Source organism: Pteropus medius, unplaced genomic scaffold (genome assembly GCF_902729225.1).
Source record: "Pteropus medius unplaced genomic scaffold, Ma_sr-lr_union100, whole genome shotgun sequence".
Classification (NCBI taxonomy): Eukaryota; Metazoa; Chordata; class Mammalia; order Chiroptera; family Pteropodidae; genus Pteropus; species Pteropus medius.
In genome coordinates, this window is record NW_024340849.1 from 19,476,957 (window position 1) to 19,499,224 (window position 22,268).

The 22,268-nt window shown below is 44.5% G+C and overlaps 1 pseudogene; it reads left to right on the plus strand.

Moving 5' to 3' along the window:
- The first annotated feature begins 7,103 nt into the window (after positions 1-7,103).
- LOC120590943 (uncharacterized) lies at positions 7,104-7,219 on the plus strand (annotated as a pseudogene).
- Positions 7,220-22,268: the final 15,049 nt, after the last annotated feature.

Genomic DNA, 22,268 nt, shown 5'->3' on the forward strand with positions numbered 1-22,268 from the left:
TTTAAATTGAGGCCAACGCCTTAAGCCAAATAAATATATCTCTAAAGGGGAAATTTCAGGCAGCAGTTAACAGCTGGGTAAAGGGAGCAATTTTGAAGCTTTCTATAGGTTCCCTGAGAATCCTACCTGACAGCACCCTGCGTTAGTGCTGACCTGGAACCCTCTCCTTCTAAGCAGTGCTCCGTCCTCCTCCCGAGTTGGGATGGACACATGCTCCTCTCTGTACGCACCGAAGAGTTTGCATTTGCAGGTAAGATGATAGGCTTTGTTGCTCCTCTATTTCCTTTTAAGCAATTCCTGAAATAGTTTGGAAGAGCTCGGCCCTGTCTGCAGTGAAGGATGGGCTGCACAACGCTTTCTGGTGTCCACAAGCCTGTGTATGTGACCATGTGAGGCTGAGGACACTGGACCCTCCCTGTGAACTAGTCTTCTCTCTCTCCCTTGCAGGGAAGGGACCAGATCTTATATTTTATCCTGGGTCAGGTAGACCTAGATTTAAATTCTGCTTCTGCCATTGTCTAGCTGTGCAACCTTGGGCCTCTTAAATTTTCTGAGCCCGGTTTCCTCATCTACAAAATATGGATGGCAATACCAACTCTACAGGATTGCCGTGAGGATGAAATGATTCAAATGATCATGCCACTTACTAGCTGTGCGACCCTGGACAAGTTACTTAACCTCTCTGGGTTGTTGTGAAACTTAAGTGAGCTAATATTTGTAATGAGCCTACAACAGGGCCTTGCACATACCAAATATTTTTTAAGTGTTGGCTATTATTAACATTAAGGTATGCAAACTGGCTGACATGCAGAGGGCCTCCAATAAATGTGAGTTTTCTCCTCTCTCTCATGCCCACAGCTTTAGCTGCTGGAGTCTAGTTTCTCTGAAGGCCACAGAATTCCAGGCAGCCCATTTAACTGGCTTTGAATAATTTTACTGGGCTTTGGTTTGCCTTTAGACACCAGAAAAATAAAGTAACAGAGACACCTAGTGGGACCTGGTAGCAAATGCTCAGGGAAGTCTGAGTGTCTATGACTGATGACAGTTTGAGACCTGGTGGACAGTACAGCAACAGCCCATGCGCCTACACTGGGGGCCAAAGGGCCCAGGGGCCACGTTAGTGCAGCCTTCACTAGTAGGATGCCTGCTCATCTGCACTGCAGCTAGCCTTGTCACTATGCCCAGTCCCATCAGAACAACACTTCCTGGGTGGAGTTTGTCACTGCATCAGTTGGCACTGTTGGATCTAGCCTCAAGTTGCTGTGGGAGGCACAAGAGAGGACCTTTGAAGAGCTGGCAAAAAATGGACAGGCTTGGCACCTTTTCACTGTGTCATCTTGAGCGAGTCATTTAGCATCTCTGAGCTCTAGTTTCCTGGTTTGCAAAATAGTGTAAATCCTAACGTTTAGGGTTGCTGGGAGGTTGGTTTAAAACAATGGATGTAGAGAGTTAGGTGCAGATTGGCACACACACAGAGCACCCAAGAAATGATAGGTCCTGTGATTGTTGTTATTGTTTTATGGTAGACGAGTGTACATGAAATAATTGGGGAATAAATCTACACAATATTGGGCCAGGTGGAAGCAACCATAGCTTATAGAAGCTGAGAGAGAAGCTCATCCGAGAGCCCCAGTGATTAGGTGGGGCCTCATGGGGGAGACCTAATCCCTTAGGAACCTTGGTGGGTTAGAAAAGATTGTACTTCTTCTGGCTGAACGGATTACGAGGCTGTACTGGCTCATATAACTCAGAAAGACTTGATTCAAATGTGTGATGATTTCACCAAGGACCCAGTCTCTTTTTGTAAAAAAATTATTATGATGTATATAAAACATACAAAAAGATTTAGAAAACAACATAACATTCATCTTAGGAAATAAAATAGTCGAGGCTTCCTGGCCCTTCCTTAATTGCATTTTCCTTTATATTCTGCCCGCAAAGAGAACTGCTATCCTAAATTTGGTGTTTGTCCTTCCCATGCACATGTATTCATACCATTACTCTATAAATATGTATTCCCAAACAACATATAGTAGAATTGCATACTTAAAAATTTTAAATCATAGAGTATATATCCTTCTGAAACGTATTAACTCTTTGAGAGGTTCTTACTGATACATATAGGCCTAGTTTATTTTTATTGCTGTATAATATTCCATTGTATAAATATGAAGCTGACAGATAATGTATGCTTATGTATTCTTATGTTTTCTAGAATTTTCTAAGTAGGATTAGGGTATAAATATTGGCATTTTTATAGATTAACTCAGATTGTTTTCAGGACTTCTTCTCTTACTACCTTTCTTTAGTTATACCTACTATAATTTCTATGACTTCATTATTATATAATAAATCATCATTTTGAAATCCCCCAGTTTTCTTTGCATCTATACAGAAACGTAAGAAGTATATGCTCTTTGTCTCTTTGTTTTGCAATCTTTTTAAGTGTTTTGGAAAATGTTTCTAAATTTTTAATGTTATCAAAAATATTTATCATTGTATAATTATATTTTATTCTAAAATAAAATGTACTTACAATATATTTTCTTATCTTCGAGGATGGATCGTTGGCTTGAAAAGAGAAATTAAAAGACTTTCCTTTTCAACCCACGGCTGCACTTTCTACATTTAAATAAAACGAAAAAGACGAAACTGTGATATCAGATTGTTCTCTGACTCATGGAAGAGAGAAATATACACCGAAGAAACTGGATGAAGTTGTAAATAAAAAAATCAAAGTTCCTTCAACTTTACAGATATTTATAATTTACCATGTCTTACGCAACAGAACATTTTCGAATAGCATTACAGCATCAGATAATTTGTGGCACCATTTTGAGACCCATCATTGAGAGTTTTAAAAAAACTCTGCTCACAATTAAAAAAAATGGAATATTTTAAATATAGACACAATGAAGTCTTGAAAGGCCAAAACTTGTTTGTTACAATTTTTCGAACTAGAATTGAAAAAGCCACTGGAGCATCTTACAGGGTAAGTTATCATTTGGTATTGGGTGAAGAAACACACAATAGCTGAAAGGCTGATGAAGCTCTGTATGGTTGACTTTCCTGAATGCCTGCTTATGAAAACTCAGTGTTATTTTCCATGGTGTATAGTAACTCATCAAATTAAAGATTTAGCTGTCAACAGGAAGCCTGAGTTAATATACTTCGTTTGCAGTTTCAAGTGGGAACCAGAGTAGGAATAGGTTCTTCCGCCAGTTCAGTAGAGACGGAAAGCTTATGCAGGAGACATAAAATGACCATAAGATCAGAGCTTACCCTCACAAACGGGCTCATCTGACTCACCAAGCCCTAGGATAGGGTGCGGCAGGAACAATCTAGTATCCAACAGAAATGGAGTACAGTTGACCCTTGAAAAACACGAGAGTGGGGGTGGGGTGGGGAGCGGTTGGAGTTGCTGATATCCTTACAATCAAAAATCCAAATATAACTTTTGACTCTCCAAAACTTAACAACAGTGGGCCCTTCACCTCCGGGGATTCAGCCAAGCGCAGAATGAAGGCAGTTTTCGATCCACAGTTGGGAATCTGCGTTTAGCAATGAGAATATACTGTTTTCCATCTGCAGTTGTTTGAATCTGCGGATGCGGAACCCCGTGGGTACGAAGGGCTATTTGTATTTTTTGAAGGAAAAAAAAAAAAAAAGAGCACCGTGTAAGCATGGACTTGCGCAGGTCAAACCCGTTTGTTCCAGCGTCATCTGAGATCTCTGGTCACGCGGGTTGAGAAGAGGCATGTAAGTTGCACGAGCAAATAGGTCAGCCTTCTCTAATCCCATTGCTTCATCTCCTTCAATATATGACTATGGCCTCATTCGGGAGTTCCTTACGGTCAGGTGAAGAGGAAGAAAAAACTTGAGCCCAGATTACAGATGATTTTACATGCATTATAACCCTACTGTGGGTGACTCTGAAGGACAGCCACTTTTCTGCACTAGGCTGCTCTAAAATGTGAGCTGAAAGGTCTCCTGGGGCCTTGGAGAGAGCCCCTATGCAGAAAGTAAAAGAAGCAGCGTGCCTCATTGCGGGAGAGACACTGCCAGCGTGGGCTGGGTCTGAGCTCACATGCATCTCTTTCCTTTGCAGCTGAGGTTGAAATTAGAGGTGGCCAAGGGCACATGACGCAGGGCACTAAAAGCATCTGCTACTTCTCCAGAGTTGTGGAGCTGGGCTGTGTTTCTCCTTTCTCTCATGTTTAATTAAACCAGATGGCTTTGCCAGGCCTCTAGGAGGAGGTTGCTGCTGGGAGTGGGGAGAAGTTTAGGAAGAGATGGGCCAGACCAGGTTTCCCAGCTCAAGGCTCAAGGTCACCTCTTCTGTTGGTGGAGTCATATTTTGAATGACTCAAAATAAGGCCTGTCTCTGTAGCCACTTCCTTGTCTCTGAGATATAAGTCTGCTTTCAGCCCCAGTCCCAGCCCGAGAGCTCCACAGGTCTAGACTTCCAGCACATGATCTGTTTCACACGTTGCATTTTGGTATTTTCTGAAATCATCTTCCACAGGACCCCTCCTCTCCTATCAGCTAAGCTTTCTCTTGCATTTATTCTTAGTGTTCCTGGTATGCTCAGTCTGGTTTCTGTTTCTAGTAATTTTCTCTTGGAGTCAGGCTTTCTTTCTAGCATGAATTGATGGCAAAATCTGATATTTCTAAGGACTGAAACTGTTCCAGCCTTGTTCTGCCCATGTCTGCATGCATTTATTTTTGCTGTCCCCCAACTTTCAGCCCATGAGACTTTTCTTCCCCACAGAGGATGCTCCCAGATCTGTTGGCCCAGGTTTCTGCCCAGGGTGTCCCCTTCTCCTTTCGTGGTAAATATTTGGGAGTGACCTTTTCATTTTTGTTGCCAAGTCCTATTGTGACTGGTTTGATGCATTAGTCCCTATCCTGGGGTTTGAAGGATTTCTTGTCACCTAGTTTGGTTGAAGAGGTTTTATATGGGTTTTGTGTTGATTTCTTTTGTTTTGTTTTTGGAGGAGGGGTATCATATCTGGTCTGCTTGGTTGTCAGGAGGGGTGATAGATTAAATAACTAAACTGCCACCATGACCACATTGCCCTTGAGTTAATTGATTTTCTTTCTAATTTTCTAATATATGTGGATTTAAAGTTATGAATTTCCTTCTAAATCCTGTTTTTGTTGAACCCACAGATTTGATGTGGAAGGCTTTTGTATTGTTTATTTTGAAGGACTAAGTAATTTCAGTTTTTTTTGTTTTTGTTTTTTTTTTAACCCACAAGACTTATATTCTCCATTAGCTAGCTGTGGATGTTGCAGCTGACTGGTATCCCACTGGGAACCGGCCGTGGAACTTCCACAAAGGCTGCAACACATTCTTATGGGTTCATGAGCAACTGAGTAGCAAGAAAGGGACTATCCGAGGAAGATTATTTGATAAACTGTGGACTGAGCAAGAGGGGCGAGCTGGGAAACAGGAAAGAAGCTGTGGCCATGACCCAGGGAGATGCAGCTTCAGCCACAGGGCCCTCTGTCCTGGATTCCATTCCACACTGCCAATCTAGGGTAGCCCCTGCTTTCCCCAAGTATGTCTCAGAAGTTACCAGTCACATCCATTCTTTTTCAATATTCCGAATGGCCGAATGACCTCGGTTCAAAAATCCGCCTGAAGGCTTGTTACTTGGCCATACCCCACAGCCAGCAACCACGCACACTGGCAAATCTTATTGTTCCAGCCTGTTCTACTTGAATCCTAGTTCATACTCTTGTACGACTATATATGCCTGGAATTGTCCTTAGAGATCAAATATTCTAGAAGTTTTCAACCACTTTAAGCAAATAAACTTTTTTATTTAAATGATATCTTTAGTAAATCTTCAATATAAAACAGGCAAAAAGAGATTAATGGATTCCCTCAAGAGCTCACATTCTCTTAATTTATGGAAATTATATGACTGTCGTGGGACCGATGAGGCACCTCCATGTGGCCTCAAGTTTCCCTGAAACAGTTTGAAAACCACCTCTCTCTCCAAACTTCTCACTTTCCAGATGAGGAAATGGACCCCCACCTCCTGGAAGGGAACTGACTAAAAGCACAGAGACTGCAAGCTCCGAGGGCGAACTCTGGGATCTCGGCAGCTAGAATAGTGCTCTTCCTACCACAAGGACCTACGTCTGGTAGTCAGGGCCTTAATAGGAATGAGCTTACTAGTTGTCTAAGAAAGTGCTTCTCAGGTGGATTCTAGAGAACATCTTTCAAGATCCTCTTTGAACAGTAGGTTGCAATGCTCAATAAAATTTGGAAATGCCATCTTATGATCCCCTATAGCTAGCTGACTCTCATGCACATTAGTGTACTTAAGGCTCTGAGAAGTCCTGCAGTATAGAAAGCTGTTTGTTTTTGTTTAATCCATTTTTTTCCGTTTTCTTTTGGGGGGGGAGGGTGGGGAGGGAAGGGTACTACCTTTTTCTAGATCTACTTACATTGTGCTTTGAAGCCCAGAAAAGGCCTGTCTCAAGGAATGAATCACTGTGAGGAAAGGGGAGAAGGACTCAGGCATTATATTAGTGGGTACAAGATGTCAGATATTGTCGCCTGGATCATTTCTTTGCCTAGGACTTCATGGGTCAGCCTCTCTGACCAGTGTTGGAATGAGGGACAAAGAAGATGGACGAGGGGAAACCATCATGGTAGGAGCGGATGGGGCTGACTTCGCATTGCCCAGTGGAGTTGTGTACTGTTTGTACCTTCAGGGGGAGAAGTAGCCTGCAATAGCCCGGATGCAGCAGCCAGGGGTCTGGAATCAGGAGAGAGTTCCTAGCCTATTCTTTCATCGTTTTGCTTCTTTACCCTCATTGAGTCCACTTCCAAATCCCTTCGTTGTCTCCATTGAAAGTCTTGTTCTCCATTTCTGCTGACCCCTCTCTGGCAGGCAGGTCCTCGTCAGCTCCCTCATCCGCCTCCAGACAGAGCCCCTGAGGTCTTTGCCATCAGGCTGCACATGTACCAGTCTGGTCTTCCTTAAAGGGTTTGTGCGGGATGTGGTTCCATAGTGTAGAGTGAGCACGACTGCTTTACACGCAGAAGGTCCTGGGTTTGTGCCGCAGTGGAGCCATGGTTAATTGTCTATAGTCATACCACCCTGAAAAAGCCTGATGTCTGATCTTGGAAGCTAAGCAGGGTCAGGCCTGGTTAGTACTTGGATGGGAGACCACCTAGGAAGACGAGGTGCTGTAGGCATAAATAATAATAATAGAAAAGGAGTTCGTGTGTGTGAAATGTGCTTATCCAGATCTTCTGCAAAGGTGAGGTTTCCATGCTCTAGCATGAGCATTTCCATTATTCCTCTGAAATCTAGGAATAGACAGACCAGATTAAATTCATACCACCAGAGGGAGCAACCATTAAGGAAGTTTAAAGGAGACCACAAAAGCTTATTCCTGAGATGCCTTTTTTTTCCATGTTCATAGCTGGCTCACAGAGTCTTGGAAACAGGCAGAGTTTGAATCTACAAGGTGCAGAGTGGAATACTGTGGCTTCGGTCACCTTTATTTCAAACGCTGCAGAGTTCTCTTGCAACAAAACTCATGGTCACAGCATTGCGGTTATTCCTGCTCTTAATCTCAGTGCTTTAATGTGTGTGGACAAAGAGTGTACGGAAGAGGTTTTCAGAAACGTGAATTCTAGTGTGGATTCTTTTATAATAAAAACGTGGCCATTTGGGTGGGGAAAACAGGGCGTGCGGTAAGGCTGTGCTGGACTAGCCTTCAGGAAATGGGCACCGAGCCTGGCTCTGATCTGGTTCTTATTTGGCTCTATTTGCCAGGTCCAGATATGTTTCTGTTTATACAAATATGATAGCACTCTAATTGGTTGTCCATCTATCTTATAAATACACCATAATCTGTTAATTACTGCTGTAAATCCCGATGGATCAAGGAACCCTGACTGCCACTCCAACTGGCTGCCTATTAAGTAATTATATTCATTGCACCTCTGAAAGCTGCTACTGAATTTCTCCAAGATGCTGATATCTTCCTCACGATAGGTTCTTGGACCATACGTGATAAATCCATGTTTAACATTTTCACTTCCCTAAGCCTCTGATCTCTTTGTTAACACTATGCCAAGCTAATTCTGGCATCTCTACTCTGTTTACTGTAGTTCCTTGTAGAGTCCAGGCTTTAACTAGCCATCCCAGCAAAGTGCCCAGATTCTCTTGACACAAATTAAGGTATGAGTCACAAGTGGCTCATGTCAATGAATTCTCCTCTATCCAGTCATATAGTCTGCCACTCCTTAGGCCAGCACTTTCAATATTCACCTCCATTTATGTTTACAAGTTCTTGCTAGGTCTTGTGATTTATTTCCTACCTAGATAATTCCTTCCTGAAACAGTGATTTTGCTTCTCCATCTAAACTTGCTGAGAGTTGACTTTGGCTGTCAGTCTGGATACAATGAGAGTTGGTGCAGGTTGGCTTGTCTTTAGAAGGACAAGTGCCATCTTGTGAAGAAACTGCTTCAGGTGAGATCATTGCATAGTCTCCGGGCAAGTAGAGTCTAGTCCCCTCTGGCAAAGGTGAAGGTGCTGTTTCTTGGGGAAAGAGGGCTTAAGGGAAATTGGAGTTTTAAGGTACTCGGGTTCATTCACTTAAATGCCTTCATCTCAGAACTCAGAGTTCCACGCTTTCCCTGTCAGGGCTCTGACTTGACATAGAATATTTGCCAAGGCTCTGCATTTCATCTTCATGGCAGCTCTGGAAACTTGCCCTGATTTTTCAGCACGTTCTTTCCTTAAGCTGCAGAAAATAAAGACTTCCTTTAATACTGCCATCGAGGTCATCTGGATTTTAGATTGTGCCTTAAATTAACTTCCCTGAACCTGTTATGTATTTAAATATCTTTATTGCTGTCACAAGGATCCACCCTAATCCACAATCCTTGTAATTAACATTGTTTCTATATTGGTTGAGTGCCATGACCACTTGATCTCTCAATGCCTTGACCTTCCTCTACCTGTACTTCATCCTAATTAAATATAGTGAAAGTTGAAGAAATCATGAGTCTACCAAATGCCACAGGACTATTACCATCCCGTGTACCATCGGTAATGGAGTACTTATTGCTTTTAGACAGATGGACCATTTGACTCCCTAATTCCATCTTGAGGATTGTTTTCTAGAACCACAGGACAATTGTTTTAGCCCGTGCCTTCTAGAAAGCAGAACACCAAGCAAGGATTAAAGTGCTGATGTTATATGGTAAAGCACAAGACCAGGAAGATGAGGGCAAAGAAAAATGGGGAGTCAAGAAAACATGTGAAACCATGCAAAATGTTACTGTACTGGTCATTGCTTCACAAGAAGCCGTGAAAAAATACACAACTCAAGTGGCCTGCATGTTCCTTTTGCATATCAGATTTTCTCCAAAAGAATTTCAAGGAGAAACTAGTTAGAGTAGTCCACTGAAGGGAGAAACGAGGAGGAATTATCATGCATCCCTTTCCATTTTCTATTTCCTAGTGGTTACTACCCTTCTTATTTCACATTATCTGGCTCCACAGCAGCTGCTCAGAAAGGCAGATGCCATGCTCTGAGTGTGGCATTTTAGCCAAGACACCTCAGTATGGCACATGGTCCATGCAGGCCATGTGGCCTGGGGCCTAGCCTGGATTCCTGCCATCTTGGGAAGGTTGTTACAAGCAGTCGCAGCACCATGGTTCAGGAGACAGGCAGAGCTTTGGGAAATAAGCCAGGGACAGTAATCCAAGGAGGCACGAGGTCTGTCAGATACATTATGCTTCAGGATAATAGGGACAAATTGGTTCATGTTACTTGGTGATTCGTACCTTCGAGACTATTTAACCCAATGCAGTTTTGTTGTCTTCAAGAGCGCTACGTATAAATTGAGATGAAATTGTGCTCACATTGTCCATTCAAACATCCAGGTGTACCTCGTTTAATGTGCTAGCTCTGCTCCTGAAAAGTAAGGAAGAGCTTTATGTTTCAAAGAGCCTGGTGGATAACTCTTTTGTAAAGTGTGAATTCCTTTACTGATGTGAGTGATCAGGCTCTAATTTAGCAATAGGAAGAGTTTATTTTCAGCATAATAGGTTGTCTTCAAGGTCCACGTAACCCAATATTGTATTTTGACCTCGAAAATCTACTTTATTGCTTTCCCAGGTCAGATTGAATTTTTACTCACTAAGGATAAAGCCAGTGGCTTCTAGGTATTGTACATTCTCAAGTTGAAGGACCTGCATTTTCTTATAAGATCATTCCTGCCTTGTAGTTCTGGGCTAGATTTTGTGGCACCAGGACAGCAACAGTGGAAGAAACAACAGAGTGAAGCCTTCACCATTTTTTGATGGCCCCGGGACATGCCAATGACAAGATAAGAATGAATTAAGCTGATTGAGCTCAACCGTGTGGACGTTTTACGGTTTAGTGGAGGAGATAATCATTGTAGTGACAGGTTAACATTTCCACAGTAGAAAAACAATCCTTTTCACTGTGCAAATATTGAGATGCTTTCTCTTTCATCCAGATAGATATTCATTTCTTCAGAGGGAGTTGTACCATGAGATTTGATTGGGAACCATGGGTGAAAAGTATGATGTTAATATTAAATACCCTTAGAGCCGTGTTACTTTAATAAAGAGTCATGTACAACTCTCTCTTAGCACCCAGCAAATCGAGGTCTATTTCAAACCCAAGGCCTAATTCTGTCTCTGAATTGAAGGGATGCAGGGAGCCCCGTTTTCTGTCCCGGCTTAGTTTTGTAAGCAAGTTTCCTGTCTTCCTTGTGCTGACTCTCTTTGCCTAGACCTATGTGGTTTCTTGACCCTTACCAACTGAAATGACCCCTAGCTCTGTGAATCTACCCCAATGGCTCTCAAACTCAATTCTACATCAGAATAATCCCAGAAGATTTAAAATGCAGACACTTAGGACTTTACCACCTCCACTGGATCAAAATCTTTACAGATGGAGCCTGAGGATCATCTACAATTTTGAAAACTTATAAAATTTTAATGTTTCAGTCTCGTCATTAGGCAATGATTATAATAACCTATTTACCTGAGCTGATGCCCTTGGGCTACCATCTGGATTCAATTTTTGAGATTGCCTATAGATGCCTTCTTGGTAAATGAGGCGTCCTCATGGATTTAATAGAGAGAGGACCATTTATCCGTACATTCAATTGTGTATGTATGTGTCCATTGTTCCATCTAATGAACAAGTATTTATTTTTCAATGCCTACTACAGGGATGAGTGCAAGTAGAAACCTACAGGATTACTTGGCCCTTGACTGTGTATGAATATCAGTTAACTGAGTCTCTGCTAGTTACTGATTTTCTTGGAGGTAGAGACCATAGCTCTCTACATAATCGTCTTTAGTAACTATTTAGTGTCAAAATTATGGAAAATGTCAGCATTTTAAATTATTGAAATAGAATAAAAATAGAGTTACAAACTCCTGTTCTCTATGTGTTCCAGCATACAAATAACAGCATTGGAAGGTCTTCCAAATACCCATTATTTATGGGCATGGGTGTTCAAAAAGGCGTTGTCTGTTAACTTCAAGTCAGAAAGTCAGGGTAGGTTACAAGGGGTTCTCTGGAGTCACTAGGATGGTAGATGTGGACAGAAGGTGCAATTGGGAGTAAAAACCTTGATCGAGGTAGACTGGGATATATTTTATTCTAGAAGGGTGGCCTTTCTCCCCTTTATAGCAGGTATGCTCTGTCTTAATGTTGACAGAATATCTCTCAGAACAAAGATGCAAAAATCCTCAACAAATATTAGCGTATCAAATTCAACAATTTATAAAACAATTATACACCACGACCAAGTGGGATTTATTCAAAGTATGATTCGCAGTCCGTGAAAGAAACAATTGATAAGCTGGACTTTGTTAATATTACAAACTTCTCTGTAAAAATGCTGTCAAGAGAATAAGAAGACAGAATGGGAGAAAAAATTTGCAAAAGACGTATCTGATAAAGGATTGCTATCCAAAATATATCAATAAACTGAAAAACTCAACAATAAGAAACTCGGATTAATTAACCCAAACCCAATGAAGAGATAAGCAAAAGACCTGAACAGACACTTCACCAAAAGAGATATACAGATGGCAAACAGCCAGTTGAAAAGATGCTCCACATCATAAGTCATTGGGGAAATGCACATTAAAAAAACAGTGAGCTATCACTATACTCTTAGTAGAATGGCCCAAATCTAGAACACTTACAACACCAAATGCTGGTCAGGATGTGGAGCAACAGGGACTCTCATTCTTTGCTAGCGGGAATGGAAAATGTTACAGCCACTTCGGAAGACAGTTTGGCTGTTTCCTCACAAAACTAAATATACCCTTACCATATAATTCAGCAATAGCGCTCCTTGTATTTACCCAAAGGAGTTGAAAACCCATGTCCACACAAAACCTGAGTGTGAATTTTTATAATAGCTTTATTCATAATTGCCAAAACTTGGAAGCAACCAAAATGTCCTTCAGTAGGTGAATGGATAAATAAACTGTTGTACACCCAGACAGTGGAATATTATTCAGCACTAAAATGAAATGAGCTGTCAAGCCATGAAAATAAGTGCATATTACTAAGCGAAAGAAGCCAATCCGAAATGGCTACATATAGTACGATTTCAATTATATGACATTTTGGAAAATCTAAAACTGTGGAAACAGTGAAAAGATCAGTGGTTGCCGGAGGTTAAGGGAGAGAGATGAATAGGCAGAACACAGGGGATTTTTACGGCAGTAAAACTCTTGTCTATGATACTGTTATGGTGGATACATGTCATTATACATTTGTCAAAACCCGTAGAATGCACAACACCGTGAGTGAACCCTAACGTAAACTATAATTTGGGATGACAATGATGTGTCAGTGCAGGTTCATCGATTGTAACAAACGTCCCATTCTGATGGGAGATGTTGATACTGGGGGAAGCTGCATATGCAGGGAGCAAGGGGTACCTGGGAACTCTACTTTCTGTTCGGTTTTATTGTGAACCTAAAATTGCTCTAAAAAAATAAATGATTTAAAAGGAGAAGAAAAAGATCTGGAATTTCCACAGAAAGCCTCAGCAGTTCCTCCTATGTCTCAGCAACTGTGGAAAAAAAAAAAAAGGTCGTGCTTCCTGCTTGGACCCTAAGTGCCAGGTCTTGGTGAGCCCTCAGTTGAGTGGTACCTTAATTGCATGGTGATTGCCATTTTATTGCTTTGATTTCTATATATTTTTAAGTTCCTGGAGCAGATTCTATCTCGAGAATGTCTTCTCTGAAAGCTACGGCCCTGAGGCATCAAAGTCCAAAGCTTCTCTCATTCTTTACTCTCCCTCAGTTTTCTTACTGCTTTTTATTTATTGAACTTAGCACACACTGTAGGAGAATGAAATCCCCTCCCCACCAAAAAAAGATAAATAAATAAAAGAAATCAAAGTGCATCAGTCGTAGCACAAGGCATTAATGCAGGGTATAGAACCTTCTTTTGTTAAAATTTACCTCTCTAAACCCTCTTGGGCCAGCTCTTCTCCTCACTTGTGCTTCCCTTAAATCATAATTATTATTGGTATGTTCCGTTGGACAGGCTAAAATGTTTCTACGTGGGAGCCCAGCTTTTAGATAAGTCAGAGAGGGAGGAACACTTGGAGGCTAGAGAATTCCATGAGCAGTGTTCCTGTGGCCATGATCCTGAAGAGGGAAGGACGGGAAGCAGATAGTGACGACGGTACAGCCCTGGGATCCATTCACCTACTCAGGAGTGTCTCAGTCCGCTCAGCTCTCACTCACTCACTCACTCACTCACTCACTCTCCACTCATTCGCTGTGTAGACACAGCCGGGCATCTGCCAGGCATCTCTTTCTCCCTCAGATCCTGAACTCTGTCTTGTCTTGTTTCCTTCCACCGAGGAACAGGACAAGATGCTCTTTTCTTGTGTCTCCCCCTCCCTGCCCCACCCCCCCTTTCCCCCTAGAGTGGCCAGCATACTGGAGGGTATTTAGTATCTGGGCACAAAATATCAGGTTTGAGTGTACATTGCATTATGGACTTAACTGTCATACAAACATGCTTGCTCCCCTCCACCCCCAAAACAGAACATTTGCCAGCAAAACTCCTTTGACACATGTCAGTCCTAGGAAATATACAGTATAGGTCTCCTTGGTGATGGCAGGGCTGTGGGTGATATAGCAATGATACTATTTCAACAAGATTTTGAAGGTATTTCTGAACTCAGACTTTTCTAGACCACTTTTTCAGTCATTCTTTCATTGATCATTACATTTTTTGAGTCTATTAGGTACAGAGAGGCAGAGATTATCTCTGGACCTCTCCTCCAGTCTTTTCCAGTCTGTGAATCTGAGCTCGGCCACTTACTAGCCTGGCGACCTTGAGAAAGTTCCTTCTCCTCTATGGATTTTAGGTGACTCTTTGTCTTTATTTCATGGAATAAATAGGAAATATGTGAAAAGTGCTCATCAAAATGCTGGGTACATATTATAGTATGCAACATCACTTCCCAGCTTTGGTTTCTTTATCAGTAACCCCAGGTGCGGGTCGAGGTGGTCACAGGTACTACTTACTAAACTAGTCTACCCTGTGCTAGGCCCTGTGCTCTGTGCTCAGAGCTCCTTTTAATACCAACAGTAACCACTTTAGTGGGTATTTTTATTGCTATTTCAGAGAGCGTAATTAATGAGCTCCAAATCACTGGTCTTTGGGACCCTACAGCTCTCTTTACAACAATTGCACTGCTTTGTGGGATCTGAGATGGTCCCCAAGGTCCTTGTTGGCTTTAGCAGGCTCTGTGATCTTTGAAGAGGGAAGGCGTGAGGCTGCTTGGGTGGAGTCAGGGTGAGGGGCCGGGTGCAGGGAGTGCAGTTAGTTCCTACAGCACTTGATCTGACTGAAAGTAAACCCCGTAGGTATGTGTTGATGTTCAGCTCCTCGGCCTTCATTCTGGATCTGGTGGGAGTTACCCTACTTGGACTGATGGGAACTCTGGGATTATTCTTCCATAGCCATTTTAAGAGGTTTTCAGTAACAACAATGGAAGCAAATGTGGTTTCCAATACCCAGAAAATTATAATTTACCAGAAAATTCCAACCCCTGGGCACTGTGGTAGAGGTTTTGTTCAAAGGCTGCTTTGCACGGCAGGGGGCTGACATTGTCAAACGCATCGCCCTTGCCAGAATGCAGTCCTTACCTCTCAGAAGGCATGACTCCCGCTGCTGCCTTCCTCCAGGTCAGGAAACCATTGGCCTCCCCAGAGTGTGAATATCATCTCTGTGTGTGTGTGTGTGTGTGTGTGTGTGTGTGTGTGTGTGTGTGTGTGTGTGTGTTGGGGAAGGGTTTGGGGCTGAAAAAGGGGATTGGGCTGCAAGGATCTGCGCCTCGGAATCGCATATTCGGCCTCATCCTGGGCATTCTTGTCCTCCCATGACGAGCTGGTCTGTCATTAGCGGCATAGATGTCAGCACTCCCTGTCTGGACTTAGGATCCGGCAAGTAGCTCGACCTCTCTGTGCCTCAGCTTTCTCATCTATAAAACAGTAATAGTCATAGGACACATTTCATCACTTTGTTCGTGTTAAATGAGTTCACAGCATTTAGCACGGTGCTCAGCAAATCAGTGCCAAATAACCTTGTTGTAACTGAGCCCAAGAAGTAAGAAGAAAGGCAGCACCCCTGAAAAAGGGTCTAGAATTTTGTGACGTTGGAGCTGTAAATGACCTGATCCAAGCTTTGAGTCAATGATAGTGATCCAGAATTAAAATCAGGTCTTTCTCAATGGAGACTTTATTTTCTGACCCCTCCCCCGCCATTTAAATCTCATATATCTCATATGGCATCACATTCTCTCTGGAACTTCCCCTGCACAGCATTGCCCCTGTGGGTGACCTCTCAGGGGAAGAAGAGCTCCCATGTGAGTCATACCAGTTGACTTTTTGGGTAGACCAGAAGCCTGCACCCAGGGGCAGGATCCCACAGGTAAGTGGAGATGCCCCGCCCCCTTGCTGCCTGCCTCTCCCTGGGGTAGGGCACCCTCAATCAACCTTTTGTTCTCAGGACTCTCCCCAGCCCTACCTAGTCTTTAACTGTCTCACAATCTGGGCTCAGGGCTTTACTTAAACCACCAAGCCCTCGCATCAAACCACAAGAAGAAAACCACATGTCTTTTGAATTGGGCTGTTTTTTTGTTTTTCCTTCCTTTCTTCTATCCTCCCTCTTCCTTGCTTCTCCACCTCAACACACACACACACACACACACACACACACACACACACACACCCTTTTTCTCCAGAGCAGTTTTCCTTTAGGAAACTGTTTCCTGGTTTTGTGAAATGAGACTGCCTAGGATTTGGTCCAGGAACATGTGAACAAAGGGGTGCCCACAGCCCCCAGGACACCCAGGGGACCAGTTAGCCCCTCTCTTGGACCTGGAGGCCTCACCTCGGCTGCTGTCAGCCCTGTTTCAAAACATGGAAGTGGGAACTGCCTTGGTTTTGCAGCAACTTGGGCCCAGCCTTGAGCCCAGGGGCCTTGGTCAATGGCAGGCCTGTGGACTACTGGGTCTGGGGAAGACTGTGGGGTTAGTGCTGACAGCCTGGCCCCGCTTTGAGCTGTCCACACTCACTGGACTTCTGGCCTTGAGAACAAGGCTGGTCTGTCTGGGAGGGCCTCATCCTCTGCATGGCGGGCAGGGAAAGATGAAGTAGGTGGAGCAGGGGAAGGGTAAGAGTCACATCCATTTGGCTGGCTCCTCAGGCTGAATTTTCGTGGCTGGCAAGACAGCCCCAAAGTACCTCCTAAGGGAAAGAAGGTGAAGTACCTTAAAAACAGAAGGAGCCCAAGGCACGAGCCATGAAATTGCAGAGGACGGTGAGATGGGCTTTACCAAGGGTCACAGACTCAAATCTTTCTGGCCAGGCAGGTAATTAATATGGAGAGAGCCAGATGTAAAGCATAGGTTACATGGCGGGCTGGACATCTAGTTTAAATTAAATTTTTTTATTAAAAAAATTCTTCTAGCTAATATATTTCCTGACCAGATATACCCCCAAGGCTGTGAGTTTCCAACCCTCTTCTATACACACAGTTCTGCTAGTCTGATTTAGAAGGGGTTGTAAGGAAATGTACCAGAGTCCCTTGAAGGATTCTTAAAACACAGCACTGGCTTGGGTGTTGGTAGAGCCGTGTTTAAAACACAGGCTTTGGTGTCCAGCTCTAATGAACATCTCTCACTTGCTTCATTTTAACTGTATGATCATTGGATAGATTATTAACCTTGCTAAGTCTCCGTTTCCTCATCTGTGAAGTGGGGATCATGAAAGAATCTATCTCATATCATGACGAGCCAATTCACATCATGGGGGTAGCTCAATAAGCAATTGCTGGGACATACTGCACCCCCTTCTGCTAAACCTCAGCAAGGAGCTGAATGCCTTTTGCTGATGAGCAATGGTTTGGTGGACTGAGAGTGGTTTCTGTGCTTCTCTCTGCGGGAGAGGGGTGAGAGTCAGAGCCAAGGTTAAATCTGCACAGGCCATTTCCCTGTGAACACAGAACGAATTCTTTCTTTGCAGCTGAGCTGTTAATTTTAAGTTCAGTCAAGGAAGGGTGGTTGGGGCAGTTTTGCCCTGGAGTCTCGGAATTTCTCACCAGACCTCTCTTGCTCACCTTCAGTGTCTGGTGAGTAGAGGCCACCTTAATATGTAGTGACCCATTTGATCTTGATCTTGGCAGAAGAAGCTGGTCTTTTCAACACCCCATGGTCTGGTGGCTGGAGGATCTATCCTTAGCAGTGCCTTGGAGATAGTTGAGAGAGGGTCTGAGCAAGACTTCCTGACATCCATTGGCTTTCCTTTCCATAGGACCTGTGCTCTTGAACTTGTTACTTGTAAACTCCTTGAGGGTGGAGACTATCCAATCTCTCTGAACTGCCACAACTCCTAGCACAGCACCCTGGATAAAGGACGCATATAATATATGCTGAAATAACTATGTGGAAACAGACTTGAAAGCAGGAAAGTGGAGAGAGATTCTTCACTTTTTAAAAAAGAATTTTCATTTTACAAAACATTCTTCCAGTAGAGTTCTTTAAATAGAAACTTTCTGGGTAATTTGAAATGAAATTTTAATTTGAGTAGCTCAAGCCTGAACTGATGGGCTAAACTGATCTGCACCTTCCCTTTCCCCACTATCTCTGTGGTTCAAATCCCACTTAGCCTTAATAACGGCGAATGGTGACTGAGACTCGCTTTGCGGTGGACACCCTTCTCCATGCTGTGCACACGATCTCACATTCCATCATCATGACTACTCCATGGCTAGGTATTTTTCTATTTTAGGGATGAGAAATACACTCTGGGAAAGTTCAAAATTACTTGCCTGTGGGAATGGCCCAGTCGAGACCCACAACTCAGCCTGAGAGCGGAACCACTGCTCAGTACCAACTTTTACGATACGCCAACTCCTCCACAAAGGGCGTCCCGACCCTAAACGGAAGGGAATGTCCCAGTTCTCTGGCTCCTAGTGCTCTCCTGGTCAACCTCGTATTCTGTCCTGGGTGACAGCCACCTCCCTGCCACCCTTCTCCCCCAGTGTTCCCACGGGACTAGAATCACCTAGAGAGCAGGAAGCATGCCCCACTCCCCTTTGTCAGGCTCCGTGCCAGGCTCCGTGCCAGCCCTCAGGGTGCCTCACTAAGTGTTTTAGTTCAGTTTGACACATCTCCTGTCCCTGAGGGGTGTGCGGATGTTCTCCAAGGGAAAGTCTAGCAGTGACAGGCCTTTGAGGACCTGGGGTGTCTGGGAAGCGTGTGCTGTTCTGGTATAGCCCGGGCAGCACTGTGAGGTGTGCTCTAGTGTTGGTCTATCCAACCAGACCTGGGAACAAGCCGGGAGGCTCCAGGTAGTCTTGTGGTCCCACTACCTCCTGCTTGGTCCACGTGCCCAGGCCCCTGTAAGGCCCAGTCAGCCCTGCGCCACGGTTCAGGCCATTCCCCTCTCATAGACAGTCGCACCAGCTCTTTGTGGTGTGGATCTATGTCTGCTTCCCGCGGCCCTGCTTCCCGCAGCCCTGCTTCCCGCGGCCCTGCTTCCCGCAGCCCTGCTTGCAGATCTGCTGAAAGAGGATGGACCATCCCAGCTGGGCTTCACCCTGAAGGCCGCAGGCCTGTCTGAGCATGTGAGGTCCTTCCCCTCTTCCTTCGTCAGTGGAGCAGAGGTAATAATAATAATTAACCTGAAGCCCTTGGCAATTCATCCCACACCTCACACCCAATGTCTTTCTGGATTATGTTCACCGTCCCAGGTAGTGGGAGGAGGAGGTCATTGTGATTGTTCCCATTGTCCACCCAAAGGAACTGAGGCTGAAGCAGTTAAGGAAAGAGGCAGGGATGCAGCTCAGGGCCACCCACCAGGGAGAGGGGACTTGTGGGCTGAGGAGAACCTGTCTTATCCCTGGGCCAGTATGGGTGAGGCTTTGCAGTAAATCTCAGCAGCCAGGGGAGCACTCCTGGAAGAGACAAAGTCATAGGGCTGGAATGAAGGTGGCCCTGCCTGATTTCTCACCCTAGATCCTGTGTTCCACAATTACATGGGGGCACAGGAAGTAAATGGCTGGCTCACAGTTGTTTTCCAGATTATATGAATTTGGCAGCCAGTCCCCAGAAGGGGTCACTTGCCAGCAGCACCTACCTCATCTGGTGAACCAAAAGGAATTCTCCTGCAGTGCAGACTGGAGGATGGAGAGGCAAAAATCAATGGCGCGCTCTCTCTCTCTCTCTCTCTCTCTCTCTCTCTCATTCTCTCTCTCTCTCTCTCTCTCTTCTCCTCTCTCCCCTCTTCCCTCTCTTTCTCTCTCCCTCTCCCTTTCTCTCTCCCTTCTCTCCTTTTCTCTTTCTCTCTCTCTTTTTCCCATTTCACTAGGGAGAGAGGTGTGGACAGGAGGAAAGGGCAACATTATGTCTCCCTTTGCAGTCACTGCCCTGCATTTAGAATATTCCAACTCAAACTACCTATGGATCAGATTCTCTGGGAGAAATGAGATTTTGCAATTCTGGGAAGCAGTGTGACCCACTGCTTAACAAGATGGATGAGACTTGTGGGGCCTCCAGACACCTCCTCCCATGCTCTGAATTACGTGCCTCCTTTCCTTAGCACCCTCCCACCCAGATGCCACTCCGTTCAGCCCTCCTCATTTAGGACATGTGTCAGCCATGAGGAGCTGGGCTGGACTCCTCACCACTCAGCTGCAAGGAGACAGCTCTCACCTCTAGAGCCTTCAGAACAAATGTTATAGCTTGTACTTGACAAGGCCTGGTGCCTACTGAGACTTAGAATCCTTTTACTTCTCAGAACCTTGGGCTGTGGAGTCTAGCCCAGCAGTTGGGGGCATTTTTGCTTGGCTTTCCGCTTCTGTACACATTTCTCCTAAACCCAGAGTCTTGGATATCCCAGTCTTGTGGGCTGCGGAATACCTAAAAATGGATCGAAGATATTCGATTCCATTCAACACATGTTTATAAGGAGACTACCATGTGCCAGGCACCGTGCTGGGTTCTGGAGCTATAAAGATGACCCCTGGGTGTGTATATGGTGTGTATATGGCGCCTGACCAGGAATTGAGACAACAGTCATTCTATTTTGCCTCTGGGTAGATTTTCCGATTGTTAACCAGGTCTAATATGAGAGACCTCCATCAGGGGTGTTGGACCCCAGTAAGAGGCTGATGGTATCTTAACCACCTCCTAGGACTTTCTGGATCGCTTCATCCTTGAAGGCCCAGTTCATATCCCATCTCTGCCATGAATCATTCATTCATTCATTCATTCATCTAGCCAGCAAATAGTTACAGAGTGCTAACATTGTGAAAGGTACAGGTAAGAATACACAGAATAACACATGGCCTCGCACATCTAGGATATCGCATTCTAGGAGGGAGATTACTTCATTCAAAAAATATTGATTGAGAGCCTGTCACGGTCTAGGCACCGCACTGGGCTCGGGGCATATGATGTTGAACCAGACTGACGTGGGTCCTCCCCTCTCAGTGCATTAGGCCTGTGAGGGACACAGATGTGTAACCAGCAGATCCCACTGCACTGTGCTCCGTGGTGCAACGCGGGGAAGTTCTGAAGCAATAGAGCACACACACAGGCTTCCACCCCTGGGGCCAGAGTAGGTTTCTCTGGAGCGTGATTCACCTTGTACCTCAATAATCACAAGAAAAGGTGGCGATGGCTCAGCCCCATCCCAGGGGTGCAGATTAGGATGAGTGCAACAGGAATGCAGAGCGGGGAGATCACCGACTGTGGAGAAGGCTTCCTTGAAGAGGTGAGCTTTGAGTTGGGCCTTAAAGCTTCCAGAATGAGTTGAGCCCCCGCTGATCTTTGTCTCTCCAGAAGCATGCTCAGGCTGCCTCATAAAGTTAGTCAGTTGTTTCTGCTGTGATTATATAATTATTCTCTATCTTGCTTTGTTCTATTTCGCGTGTGTGTCCCTTGCCCACCCCTATGTCTCTGGGAGCCTCTGAGGGCCATGGCTTCTCTTGGGTCTCCCCAGACCAGCTTAGTCAGACAAAGGGCATAATATAAGTCTGGGAGCCTGGGCGGATGGGCAGCCGCTCCTTGCTGTCTCTTTCCAGGACACTCTGGACCCAAGGGAAGCCAGTACAGTGCCGTGGGGGCGGTGACTTTTAAGTAGGTTCAGGGAGAGCTGAACCTAGGCCAGGAAGAATCTTTAAATAGAGCAGAGGAGCCCTGTCAGCGCAGCCTGCAAGAAAATTTGCTTACGCTTTAGATTATTCATTTATATTGAGAACATTAACTGAATTAAGCATTGAATAAAAAGACTATTTTCGGAACAGTCATGAGGACAATTAAAGGGCGGCATTTCCCCCCCAGAGATCCGCCATCAAACCACGTGGCTTCATTTGAGAAGCCACCAAGTGTTCACGTAATGCAGCACAGAAGTAAGAAGTAAAAAGAAGCATCCTGCCCATGACGGGAAAGCCCAGGTGGTCACCAGCCTCTTGTGGCTTCCAAGTGTCCAGAGGTCAAACGATGGGCAGGGCGGGTGTGGTGAGCCTGGACGCTGTCTCCTTTTTTAAGGTCTTTTAGACAGCACAAGCCATCAGGCCTAAACTCAGGGTTTAGTAAGATGAGGGCTGAGCTAAATGGCTTTTCAAGGTCTCCTTCTCCACGTGTCTCCTGGTCTGAGGACCTCAGCAAGGAATGTTCTCACTGTTCCTAAAA